The following is a 13,095-nucleotide window of genomic DNA, read 5'->3' as shown; positions in this document are numbered from 1 at the left end:
TTATTTTTCTTCTTAGCCACAGATTTCTCTTCATTTAAAATTAACCTAGTTTTTGGCTTTAATAATATATTTAAATTTTTTCCTTTAAAAAAAAATGACATTCTGCCTGACCAGTGGTAGTGCAGTGGAGAGTGTGTCTACAATGACACTGAAGGCTTGGTTTGAAGACCCAAGGTCACAGCCAGAGCATGGGCTTGCCAGCTTGAGGGCCAGATCACATTTTGAGCACATAATCATTGACCCTAAGATTGCTGGCTTGAGTCCAAAAGTCTCTGGCTTGAAACCCAAGGTGGTCGGCTTGAGTTCAAGGTTGCTGGCTTAAGCAAGGGGTCACGGGGTTGACTTGAGCTCCTGGGTCAAGGCATGTGTGAGAAGCAATCAATAAACAACTAAAGTGATGCAGCTACGAGTTGATACTTCTCATCTCTCTCCTCCTCCCCATTCCCCATTTATCCCTTCCTGTCCCTTTCTCTCTCTCTAAAAATAAAAAAAGAAAAAAGAAAAGAAAATGACATCCTTATTCTATTTACCTAGTATAAAACAGTAATGAACTCTTACAGGTTTTGTTCTTTATTATAACTGTTTAACAACTGAGAACCTCTCTTAAATCTATGCTGGAAGTTGTATATGCAGGGTCTCTCAATATTCTTTCCAACTCTTTTGGGCTTTGGAAAAGTGTTTCTAGTTAAGTAGAATGATGAATTCACATATGATGCATCCTGTTCTCAGAGATTATCAGCTGACAATGAATAGTATGTTAATATTCGGAGAACTCAAATGCTGAGTGAAGAGACATGTTTTATTTTGTTTTGCCTACTGGTTCTCAGAACCATTTGGGGAAGGATTGCTTTTGCAAAATCCCAGTTAACATCACTGTAGCACAAGTTTCTGAGAAACTGGTGTTTATAATCCCTAAAGGATGTAGTGATTACTTTGGCCAGAGGAAAGTGTAATGGTTATATAGGATATGTCCTGCATAGAGATCAAGCTTTTATTTATTTATTTATTTTTAATTTTTTATTTTGAGGAGGTTTTAAGAAGAAGAGGGATTTTGGTCATTTACTCCAGAAATATAGAACCTTATCTGTTCTGAAGGCTAGCTAACAAGTACAAAATACAAATGAAGAGTGGTAATTTATAAGTTATAGTATGAAAAAGTAGATATAGTTTGATAAGAAATATATTTTTAAAGTATATATGTCTTAGAAAACCAAATAATTCTGTATTCTAATTAATTGAAGTTTGGTAATTCATTTTACTGACTAGATAGTACAAATCTTCTTCTCTTCCTGCCACTTGCTCCAGCAGTTTTTGATGCACTATTTTGTGTGGGTTTTTTTTCCCTTGGATCGATTAACGAAAGAGATATATGATCTATTTGCACAAATGCATTACAGAGGACCTTTGGGCATATATTTCATAAGGGGTTTTGAAGCAATACAGAAGTTATTTTTCTTGCTATGGAGCTTTTTAGAATGAGACAGAAAATATATTTCAAAACGTTAATGGACACTTCTGTTTTTACAAGAATCTACTTATTCCAGAAGTTTATATTTGGCTGAGCTCCTAGTTTTAAAACTGAAGATAGGAACTCATATCACATTGCAATAAATGCTCAGGCCATTCTTAAGCACTAATTACTTTTCTAAATTCTCATTAACCTGGTTTCTGAGGATAAGCATGCAAGAAGAATGCATTAATTACTGAGCTTTCCTGACCTTTCTTCACAGATTGATTTATTTTCTACCGTACTTGTTTTAAATTTTAGGAAACTATTAGTGAAAAAAGGGGAACGGGTGGGTATTTCTGGGAAAATAATTACAGGGAGAATGTCAATTTAAAAAAGAATACTGGTTATGTTTGACTTTTGCAATATTTTGGGAAAATTTTATAATATTGTTTGACTGATTTTATCTTCCTAAAAGTAAGCTAATAAAACAGTCTCGATTTGTAGACTATGAAATTCAAATATATGCTGCACTTTGATAGAAAAGGCACTTAAACAAAGCCTCTCAACAATATTTCTCTACTGTTACAGTTTATATTCCTTAATGTTACCTGTATATGTAATTTATTATAAGAAAAAATCAAACACAAATGTAGAGAAACAAGTTTTAGAGTATAAATTAATCATTGACAAAGATAATCAAACCAGAAATATTTGTTATCACTGAGTATTTTACTTGAGATCACTCTACGTTACAATACCTACTAATTATACACATATATCTAAGGAAAGGAACAATCAATATTTCCAGGTTTTGTTTACTCAGCCTTGGTTTCATACAGGTGAGCTTAATCACCACTCTTATGATAAATAAGGAAATACATTGGGCAACAAACCTAGTATTTATTGAGTGCTTATTGTGTGCTTATTGTGAGGTCATACCTTTGAGGTCAGTACTATTATAATTTCCATTTTAGAGATGAAGACACTGAGGTTTAGGGAAATTAAATAACCTGCTCAACATTCAGAAGCAATGAGTAGAGCTAGGATACAAATCCAAGCAGTTGGATTCAGCAGAGGCTTGAGCTCTAATCTACTCAGTCATATCAGTCTGAGTTTTCCATGGAGCAGTTCTGAAATGGAGTTGAAGTGTGCAAAGTGTATTGGAAGTAGTGCCTGTGAAGCATAAACAGGCAGGGGAAAGGTTTGGGCAGTGACAGCCTTTTAGTCCGTTATGCACATCTGGGTCACACATCAATTGAAACTTCCCCGGCCCCTCCTGAATACCACTTTCCTCAAGTAACCACTCTGCTAAATTTACTATTTATCATTCCTATGTGTGTTATACTTTTACTATAAGTGTATAACATCTAAAAACAAATATGATATTGTTTTCAAATTTTATATACAGTACATGGATAACTGTATATGAAACTGATGGAGAATGAATATTTGCTTCTTATGATAATATGGTAGTACCATTATTAAGAGTTCAGGTTGAATGTGTTGAAATGTCTCCTTTTACATTTTTTCCCCTCAATTCTATGATTCTTAGATATAGTCATGAAAACACATAAAGCATTAGTTCTTTCAATTTTTGTGCATTACTCCAGAAATATAGAACCTTATCTGTTCTGAAGGCTAGCTAACAAGTATCTGACAGAGTCTCAGCAACCCAATGGGGAGCTCCAGAGCAAAGATTGCTTGTTAGATGAGTTCCACATTCAGTGGAAATGGCCAGACCCCAGTGCTGCTGCTGTGCCGAAAAACTGACTGGGCACTCCCTGGGAAGAGCATGGCTTTTTTGAAGGGCAATCCCACAGCACATTGCCATGGCTGTCCAGCACCATACTGCCATTCCACAGATATCAAATACCAGTTCAAGTCCATCGGATTGACAAAAATGTTTAAATCTGACAAAGCCAATGCTTGTGAGGCTGTGGATGAACAAATACACTGCTTACAGCAGTGTAACTTTATAAAATACTTTGGCAGTGTAGTTTAGATTATCGTAATTTACTGCACAGCTCTTGCGCCCCAGAGAAACTTGTTCGTAAGAAGACATGTACAGAAATTTTCACAGCAACATTGCTCGTAGTAACGAAAAATTGGAAGCAATCTAATTGTCCATCCATAGGAAGGTTGGTAAATTGTGCCATCGATATACTGTGTAATATTGTATAGTGCACAAAAATTGAAAGAACTAATGCTTTATGTGTTTTCATGACTATATCTAAGAATCATAGAATTGAGGGAAAAAAATGTAAAAGGAGACATTTCAACACATTCAACCTGAACTCTTAATAATGGTACTACCATATTATCATAAGAAGCAAATATTCATTCTCCATCAGTTTCATATACAGTTATCCATGTACTGTATATAAAATTTGAAAACAATATCATATTTGTTTTTAGATGTTATACACTTATAGTAAAAGTATAACACACATAGGAATGATAAATAGTAAATTTAGCAGAGTGGTTACTTGAGGAAAGTGGTATTCAGGAGGGGCCGGGGAAGTTTCAATTGATGTGTGACATTTTTGTGGTCTGAAATAAATATGGTATAATGTAAGTATTTCATAAAATTGTGTAGGGAGCATTAATATTTTTAATGTTTTTCTCTATTGTTAAAATATTATGTCAAATATACATGTGGGTATTTGGTAGTGAAATAAGTACATGTTTAAAACTTACTTTTACATGCAGGCATACTATCTATCTACAGACCCAAATAATATAATACATTTAAGGAAGTTCAATACTATTTAACTGAAATTTTTTGTTAAAATTTTTGATACAAAAGTGTAAATTAATTAAAAATTTTTTTTTAACCTGGCAGGCTTTTATACAAATTAACAAGATGATTCAAAATGTATAAGAAAATGCAAAGGACTTAGATTTATATAGAGTAGATAAAAAATTTTTGAAAAAGCAGTAAGTTGGAGGACATACACTCGGTGGGATTCAGCCGGTTCGCACTGGTTTGGCAGAACTGACACCTAATTTTTGTTGAGTTTGGCAAACCGCTTGTTAAAATGACACTTGTAGTCAGGGTTCTCTCTAAGGTGGGCGCTTGAACAGCTGCCCAATGTGGAAATCACAAATTTACATTTCTTCCTCTTTTTTAATGTCATCTGTGCAACAGTGTATTCTGACTGCCTGTAGTAATGTTCATTCAGTCCAAAGGTGAAAAAAATTGCAAGTGAGGATGCCGATCAAGAAGCAATATGGAAACTTAAAGAACAGTTTTATTGTTTCTTTGTCAGTATTATTTAATATTTTTTCATTAGTATTTTAAAACTTTCTTATAACAATCTAGTTTTGTGTACCTCTTTTGTTCTTATTTAAGTATTAAATGCATGAAATAATAAACTACTTTTCAGTATATCATTTTTTATACTTAAAAGTCATTAGGGCAGAGAACCAGTTGTTAAATTATTTGAATCCCATCACTACTTACACTCCACAAATCTAAAACTTATTATGAAGCTGCAGTAAATTAATATAGTATGATAATGGTATAAGACAATAGAACAATAAACAGGATAGATCAATGGAAAATAATAGAAAATCTAAAAGTAGACCAATGTGTGTATAGTTAATTGAGCCTAGAGAAAGTACCAAGGTAATTCAGTGGGGATAAGATAGTTGTCTTAAGAAATTGTCTTCAGGTCCTGGCTGGTTGGCTCAGTGGTAGAGCATCAGCCTGGTGTGCAGGAGTCCCGGGTTCGATTCCCGGCCAGGGCACACAGGAGAAGCACCCATCTGCTTCTCCACCCCTCCCCTCTCCTTCCTCTCTGTCTCTCTCTTCCCCTCCTGCAGCCAGAGCTCCATTGGAGCAAAGTTGGCCCAGGCGCTGAGGACGGCTCTATGGCCTCTGCCTCAGGAGCTAGAATGGCTCTGGTTGCAACAGAGCAACGCCCCAGATGGGCAGAGCATCGCCCCCTGGTGGGCATGCCAAGTGGATCCCGGTCGGGCACATGCGGGAGTCTGTCTGACTGCCTCCCCGTTTCCAACTTCAGAAAAATACAAAAAAAAAACCCAAAAACAAACAAACAAAAAAAAGAAATTGTCTTCAAACAATTAGATATTCAAAAGGAAAACATGAACCTCAACCCACATCTCATGCTTACTCACAAAAATTAACTCAAAAATAGATCATAGCTCTAAACATATGCTAAAACTATACCACTTTTAAAAGAAAATGTAGGAGAAAATCTTTGTGCCCTTGGGTTTGGCACATATTTCTTACAGAAAGCATAAATCATAAAAGAAAAACATGTTAAATTGGACTTTAACAAAATTAAAAACAATGCTCTTTAAAACCTACTCTTAAGAAAATGACAAGGAATACCACAGATTGGGGAAAATAGTCATAACACATATATCTGATGAATTATTTCTATCCAGAATATACTTTTAAAAAACTCTTACAACTCAATAGTAAGACAAATAATTCAGTTTTTAAAATTAGCACATATTTGAAACAATACTTCACAATGGTCATTAACCCTTTGACTAGTGAGTTTTTTTCATGCTCCCTGACCCCCAGGAGTGAGTTGGGTTTTTTTTCTTCAAAAAATGAAATTAGTTCCAGTTGCAGTTTTATTAACTTAAAATCATGTTTGTTTGATAACCAGTTTATGGAAACAAGAAGAACATACATTTGCCTTTTTTTTTTAATGTTGCCTTATACATTTTTAAAATAAATCGATTGTACTCTGGATGGTCAGGAGGCACAAGGACGTACATGAACGTTCACACTACTCAAAGGGTTACAATTAAGCTCATGTAAGCTTGTTAGTCATCTAGGTTCATCTACTCTTCCTCTAAGTTTATTGAGCATTTTCATAAGCAGTGTTTTGTATTCTGCATCTAGTAGATTGCTTGTCTCCATTTTGTTTAGTTTTTTTTCTGGAGTTGTGTTCTGTTTTCATTTGGAACATGTTTCTTTGTCTCTTCACTTTGGTAGCCTCCTTCTGTTTGTTTCTATGTATTTGGTAGAGCCACTCTGTTTTCTGGGTTTGATAGAGTGGCCTAACGTAGTAGGTGTCCTGTAGGGCCCAGTAGCACAGCCTCCCCAGCCACTGAACTAGGAACTCCAGGTGAATCCTCCTCCATTTGGAGTGTGTACACTTTTCTGTTGTAATTGAACCTGGCTTGCTGTTGACACCTTAGGGGAAGGGTTTGACCCTCAGGCCAATTGGCTGCAAGGACTGCCTGCAAGTAAAGTGGAGAATCAGCTCTGCAGGGGCCCACCCCACGCAGAATTGCTTCTTCAGTGTGCCTGGTGCCCGCTGAGTCTGCCGCTTGAGTGTGTTGCTTATGGAGGTAGTTGGGTGGTGCTTCAATGTGGTGTGAAGCTGTCCACTGGATATGCTGTGTCTGGGGTCATCCGGCGTCAGCTACAAAGTGATCTGCAGATGGTTGCTACTTGTGCTAGGCTTGGAGGTGCCCAGGGGCGGCCAGGCTGTGAACTATTGCCAGGCCTGGCTTAGCAAGGGGTATGGGCCACACTGATGTCAGATGCTGCTTGTTTGAGAGATTTTAGAAAAGTCTGAAACGTGAGCCAAGACAGGCCATTCAGTATGGAAATGTCACTGGAAACAGCTTGGATGGACCTGCAGATTGGTGGGGTGGGATCTCAGGGAATCGCCAAGGTGAGTGAACAATGTGACCCGGGTCGATGGGGGCTTGTATGGCATCCACCTGCTGGCTCTGTGTGGGGAGAGCTCGGAAAAGGAACTGTCTGCCCGCACTTCTTTCTGAGAGACAGCTGCCTCTCCAGCTTTTGTCCTCATGCCAGACTCTTCATTTTCTCTCCATTTGTCCCTAGTGTTTTCTGAGCTGCTCCCCAGAGCTGGAATGCAGACGGAGTGTGTCTGAGTAAGTCTGTGTGCCAACCCTTTAAGAATAATAGCCTGGGACTCCGGCACCCATCGTCTTACTCAACCTTAACCCCCCACTGGTTTTTACAGCCAGAAGGTATGGGGATGTCTCATCCTGGCACTAGAACCCTGGGCTGGAGGACCTGCTATGGGGTGGGGGGATCTCTGCAGCCAACATATGCCTCTCAATGTTGACCCATCATGTGAGACCAGCCCATTACACATTTCCACCCCTCCTACCCGTCTCCATGTGGCTTTACTTTAGGTGGTTCTGAATGATGGTTGTTCTGTAGTTTAGTTGTGTTTTTAATGTGGTTGTGGGAGGATGTGTATACCACATTTACCTACACCACCCTCTTGACCAGAAGCTGAAAAAATGCAAACCTTAAAGTATTCATAGCAACTTTATTTGTAATATCCTCAAACTGGAATTACTCCAAGTGTCCATCCACCCAAGTAACTGTTTGTCATAATAAACACATGTGCTATAACCATATAAAAGAATACTATTCAGCAATAGAAAGGAACTTATGATTTATGCAACATGAATGAATCTTAAAAAATCCTGTCAAGTAGTAGAAACCAAATACAAAAGATTTAATTTATATTATTCCTTTTATATGAAAAGACAGAGGTAATCTGTAATGATAGAAAGTAGATCAGTGGTTGTCTGTGGGCCAGTGTCAGGCTGGGGACTGACTAGAATGGGATACAAGAGAGCTTCTGAGGATGTTGAAAATTTTATATCTTGCTTATAGTGGTGGTTTTGCAAATATACATGTATAGAAACTAATCAGATTGTACACCTAAAATGGGTGCTTTTTATTGTATGTAAATGTTATATCATTAGAGTTGACTTTAAAGAAAGGAAGGCATAGGAAAAGTCTTAGCCTGACATGAAACTCTTACAGTAACTTATTGTTCCTAAAGGTGACTTTATAGATACTGTCATTTATTCAGTGTTTAGATTTTTCTAAGCACTTCATTTTGTCTTTTCTAAAGAATATTCTACCTTTTGGCAGTTCCATTACTCAATATAAAACTAACAGAGTATGAAAACAAAACAAGAATGCAACATTTGAATTGGTTAGTTAGGTTGTTTGAGTGGGAATGTTGATACTATAGGCTTATTATAAAAGGTTATCAATTGTTACGTATCTGTGTTCCTGTTTCCCGGATATCCTCCAATAGATTATCAATTGTGAAGTATATCACATATACACAATATTTATGTGTATATATAAGAAGAAAAAGATATAAGAAACTGATTCATTGTCTCTCTTCACCTTTTTAAAAATCAGTCTCCTATTGTCTAGAGGTGAGCATGGAATTCTAATACTCTTAAAAACATGAACTATAATTATCTATTTTTAGATGTCATTTATGTTCTTGCACATTTATAAAAAATAAGTGGACAAAAATTTTTCTATCTGGACAATGCAGAATTTATCCATATTGCCATGTATGCCTGCCTCATTAATAGTCATAGTTTTATTCAGAAATCTCCATGTGGATTGCATGGAGAACAAATTTATCAGATTTTTATTTCCTCACTTTCATTAATCAGTTGGTGACAGAGTCACTTTCTGAGCACATGAATATTTTGGATGGTAGTAGGTGGCCTGAGTCATTCATCTGACCTCTGTTGTGTATACTTTTCTAGTTCTTTTTATTGATTAAGAATTGCAAAAGGAGTTCTTAGAAGGATAGTGGAAAGACTGAGAATTTGACCCCAAAGACTCCATTAAAAAAATTATTAAATGAGAGAAGGGGAGGCAGAGAGACACACTCTCGCATACCCCACAACCGGGATCTAACCAGCCAGCCTCCTGTGGGGTGATGCTCTGCCATTTTGGAGCTGTTGCTTGGTTGCTTGGCAACTGAGCTATTTTTAGTACCTGAGGCCCAGGCCATGGGCCATCCTCGGTAAGGTAGGCCAACTTGCTCAAACCAGTCAAGCCGTGGCTGCAGGAGAGGAAGAGAGAGAGAGAGAGAGAGAGAGAAGTGGGACAGGGAGGGGTGGAGAAGCAGATGGTCACTTCTCCTGTGTGCCCTTACTGGGAATTGAACCTGGGACATTCACGTGTCAGGCCAACGTTCTACCATTGAGCCAACCAGATAGGGCCAAAGACTCCCTTTGTAAGTGAAGAGGCAGAACTCAAATCTAAGTACTTAGATCCTTGAGGGAATTAGAATATTAACTTTATTTTCAGTGTTTTTTCAGTAAGTACTGTGTTAGGTACTAAAATTACTTGTCTTTGCTGATATTTCTCAGTGATATCAGAATAAAATTATGTTTTACAAATAATGTTATCATAATTCCATACACCCCCATGTAAACTCAGTAAACTACTGAAAATCCTCCTTCACCACAAACATAGCTTTGCTAACCAGATTTTGGAAATATGTCTGTTTGGCAGAGACAGAGTTGTATTCTTTAAAATTTAGACTGAAATTTGAGTGTACTTGTTAATTAAAAAAAAGAAATAGAATCACTTAAAAATAGTTTAATACAGGCCCTGGCCGGTTGGCTCAGTGGTAGAGTGTCGGCCTGGCGTGCAGAAGTCCCGGGTTCGATTCCTGGCCAGGGCATACAGGAGAAGCACCCATCTGCTTCTCCACCCCTCCCCCTCTCCTTCCTCTCTGTCTCTCTCTTCCCCTCCCGCAGCCGAGGCTCCATTGGAGCAAAGATGGCCCGGGTGCTGGGGATGGCTCCTTGGCCTCTGCCCCAGGTGCTAAAGTGGCTCTGGTCGCGGCAGAGCGACGCCCCAGAGGGGCAGAGCATCGCCCCCTGGTGGGCAGAGCGTCACCCCCTGGTGGGCGTGCCCGATGGATCCCTGTCGGGTGCATTCGGGAGTCTGTCTGACTGTCTCTCCCCGTTTCTAGCTTCAGAAAAATACAAAAAAAAAAAAGGTTTAATACAAAAGGTAAGTTAAAACAATTCTTAGAACAACATCTTGTTTTTTCCCTAATAATTGTTCAGAATTAAGCAGGAATTCTGCAATAGAGTTCTATTTTTAGTATGTTAGATTAAATTACGTCAACTAATTATTGAGCTAATTTAAGGGGGAAAAAGCATCAACATACAAGTTAGTATATGTACAGGTGCCAATAGAAATAGTTTGACCTTCCATAGCACAGGAACATATGATGGCTTTGTTCATGAGGCCCCCAGTATGCAGGAAGAAAAGAGCTTATTAATAAAACAGGGAATATGATATTTTGGTATTTGTATTATTATCAGGCAATAGTACTCCCATAAGAAATACTATTGTTATGGACTTATAAATAGACAAAACTTCAGGATACATTATTGGTAGGTGAGTTCTAGTTATAGAAGATGGATGGTGTTTAAACTATGACATTGGGCCCTGGCCAGTTGGCTCAGCGGTAGAGCATGGGTCTGGCGTGCGGGGGACCCGGGTTTGATTCCTGGCCGGGGCACATAGGAGAAGCGCCCATTTGCTTCTCCACCCCCCCCCCTTTCCTCTCTGTCTCTCTCTTCCCCTCCCAGTAGCCAAGGCTCCATTGGAGCAAAGATGGCCCGGGCGCTGGGGATGGCTCCTTGGCCTCAGCCCCAGGCACTAGAGTGGCTCTGGTCGCGGCAGAGCGACGCCCCGGAGGGGCAGAGCATCGCCCCTGGTGGGCGTGCCGGGTGGATCCCGGTCGGGCGCATGCGGGAGTCTGTCTGTCTCTCCCCGTTTCCAGCTTCAGAAAAATACAAAAAAAGAAAACAAAAAAAAAACTATGACATTGGCCCAGAGAAGTGTGCCAGAGAGACCACATTTGTAATTTACATTGGATCTGTGCCTTCAGCTATTTCTAAACAGCAGTTCTCAGATTTTCTCAGTATGTATAGATTTCTGTTATTGAGTGGCAAAAGAATGGATATCATCTTTCAAAGTTTTTAAGTACTTATACATTCATAGACATTTTTTTATTTTTACTTTGATTTTGAGGTTTCACTAAAAAAAATACTGTAATTTTTTTTAGAAAACAAAGTTAGAATCCAAATGAGTATTACCTGTTTTCAAATAATACCCTAGAACTCTACAATGCTTACTGCTAATACTGAGTACTTTTGGAATTCCACTTGCAATACTATCTTTACATCCTGTAGCAATTCTTTCAAACATCACAATGATGGCACTTTAAGACAAATCCTTTGAGGCTGATACTGAGTCTTGAAAATAAAATAAGCCTGACCTGTGGTGGCCCAGAGTATAAAGTGTTGACCTTGAATGTTGAGGTCACTGGTTTGAAACTCCAGGCTTTCCTGACCTGATCAAGGCACAAATGAAAGATGATGTTCTTGCTCCTCCTCCTTTCTCTCTCTCCTCTCTCTCTAAAAATGAACAAAAAATAAAATAAAAAAATGTTTTTAAAAAGAAAATTAAATAAGAACATTGATCCAAGTTAGTATTTGGATCGTGTGCACAAAATATTTGTTCAAATCTAGTATTGATAGTTAAGAAGGAGGGACGAAAATCACGTACAAGATAGAACTATGAAACAATGAAATGATTTTCTTTTCTTTTTTTTTTTTTTTTTTTTTTTTTTGCATTTTTCTGAAGCTGGAAACAGGGAGAGACAGTCAGACTCCCGCATGCGCCCGACCGGGATCCACCCGGCATGCCCACCAGGGGGCGACGCTCTGCCCACCAGGGGGCGATGCTCTGCCCATCCTGGGCGTCGCCATGTTGCAACCCTCCTGGGTGTCGCCATGTTGTGACCAGAGCCACTCTAGCGCCTGGGGTAGAGGCCACAGAGCCATCCCCAGCGCCCGGGCCATCTTTGCTCCAATGGAGCCTTGGCTGCGGGAGGGGAAGAGAGAGACCGAGAGGAAGGCGTGGTGGAGGGGTGGAGAAGCAAATGGGCGCTTCTCCTATGTGCCCTGGCCGGGAATCGAACCCGGGTCCTCCGCACTCTAGGCCGACGCTCTACCGCTGAGCCAACCGGCCAGGGCGATTTTATTTTCTTATACAAAAATAAATTTTATTTGTTTCTTTATTTAAATGTATTGGGTAACATTGGTTAATAAGATCTCTAAGTTTCAAGTGTACATCTCTATGGTACATGATCTGTATACTGATTGCATTGTGTGCCCACGACCCAAAGTCAAATCATCTTGTCGCCGTATATTTGGCCCCCTTTACCCTTCATTATCCTCCACCCCTTCCCTCTGGGAACCACCGTATGTGTCTATGTCTGTGAGTTGCTGTTTTATATTTCCCACATAATGAAATCATATGGTTCTTAGATTTCTCTGACTGCCTTAATTCACTCACCATACATGACTTTAAACTCACTTTGAAAGTAGTTGAGCAGTTGCAGCATCACTGAGTAAATATATAATCTGAAAGTGGGCACTCTGAAGGACAGCATTTATATTCACTTGAATACCTAAATTCTGACAAATTTCTCTGAAAATATTTTGTTTTTATAGTTTGAAATAAGAGAAGGTATTTTCCTATGTTTTAAAAAAAAGGTCTACTGGCACAAGTGTCCATTGTACTTGGCCTTTCTGGCTTTTCTCTTAGGTGACAGTACCCACTAGTGTGTCTGTCTGCTCCTGTAATCTTGGGTGTTGTTTAACCTTCCTGAGCATACTTGCAGATAAATGGTCTCCAAGGACCTTTCAAGCTTTATGCCTCTGATAATATGCAGCAAAATAACATACAATCCTCTTTGCTGCTCAAAACTTGATCCCTTGTCTTTTGTGGAAGTTTTTGGCTTTTAGAAATAAACAGTTTG

At 38.8% G+C, this 13,095-nt stretch overlaps 1 protein-coding gene and 1 non-coding gene across 2 annotated transcripts in view; one reads left to right on the top strand and one right to left on the bottom strand.

Moving 5' to 3' along the window:
* ME1 (malic enzyme 1) overlaps positions 1-13,095 on the top strand; it is a 194,634-nt gene that overhangs the window by 114,718 nt on the left and 66,821 nt on the right. The window lies entirely within an intron of this gene.
* Positions 12,232-12,307, bottom strand: TRNAS-AGA (transfer RNA serine (anticodon AGA)). Its single transcript has one exon. It is a non-coding gene; the product is annotated as a tRNA-Ser (tRNA).

This window comes from Saccopteryx bilineata, chromosome 1, assembly GCF_036850765.1.
Source record: "Saccopteryx bilineata isolate mSacBil1 chromosome 1, mSacBil1_pri_phased_curated, whole genome shotgun sequence".
Taxonomy (NCBI): Eukaryota; Metazoa; Chordata; class Mammalia; order Chiroptera; family Emballonuridae; genus Saccopteryx; species Saccopteryx bilineata.
Note: the sequence above shows the minus strand (reverse complement) of the source record. Positions and strands in the feature narration are given on the sequence as shown.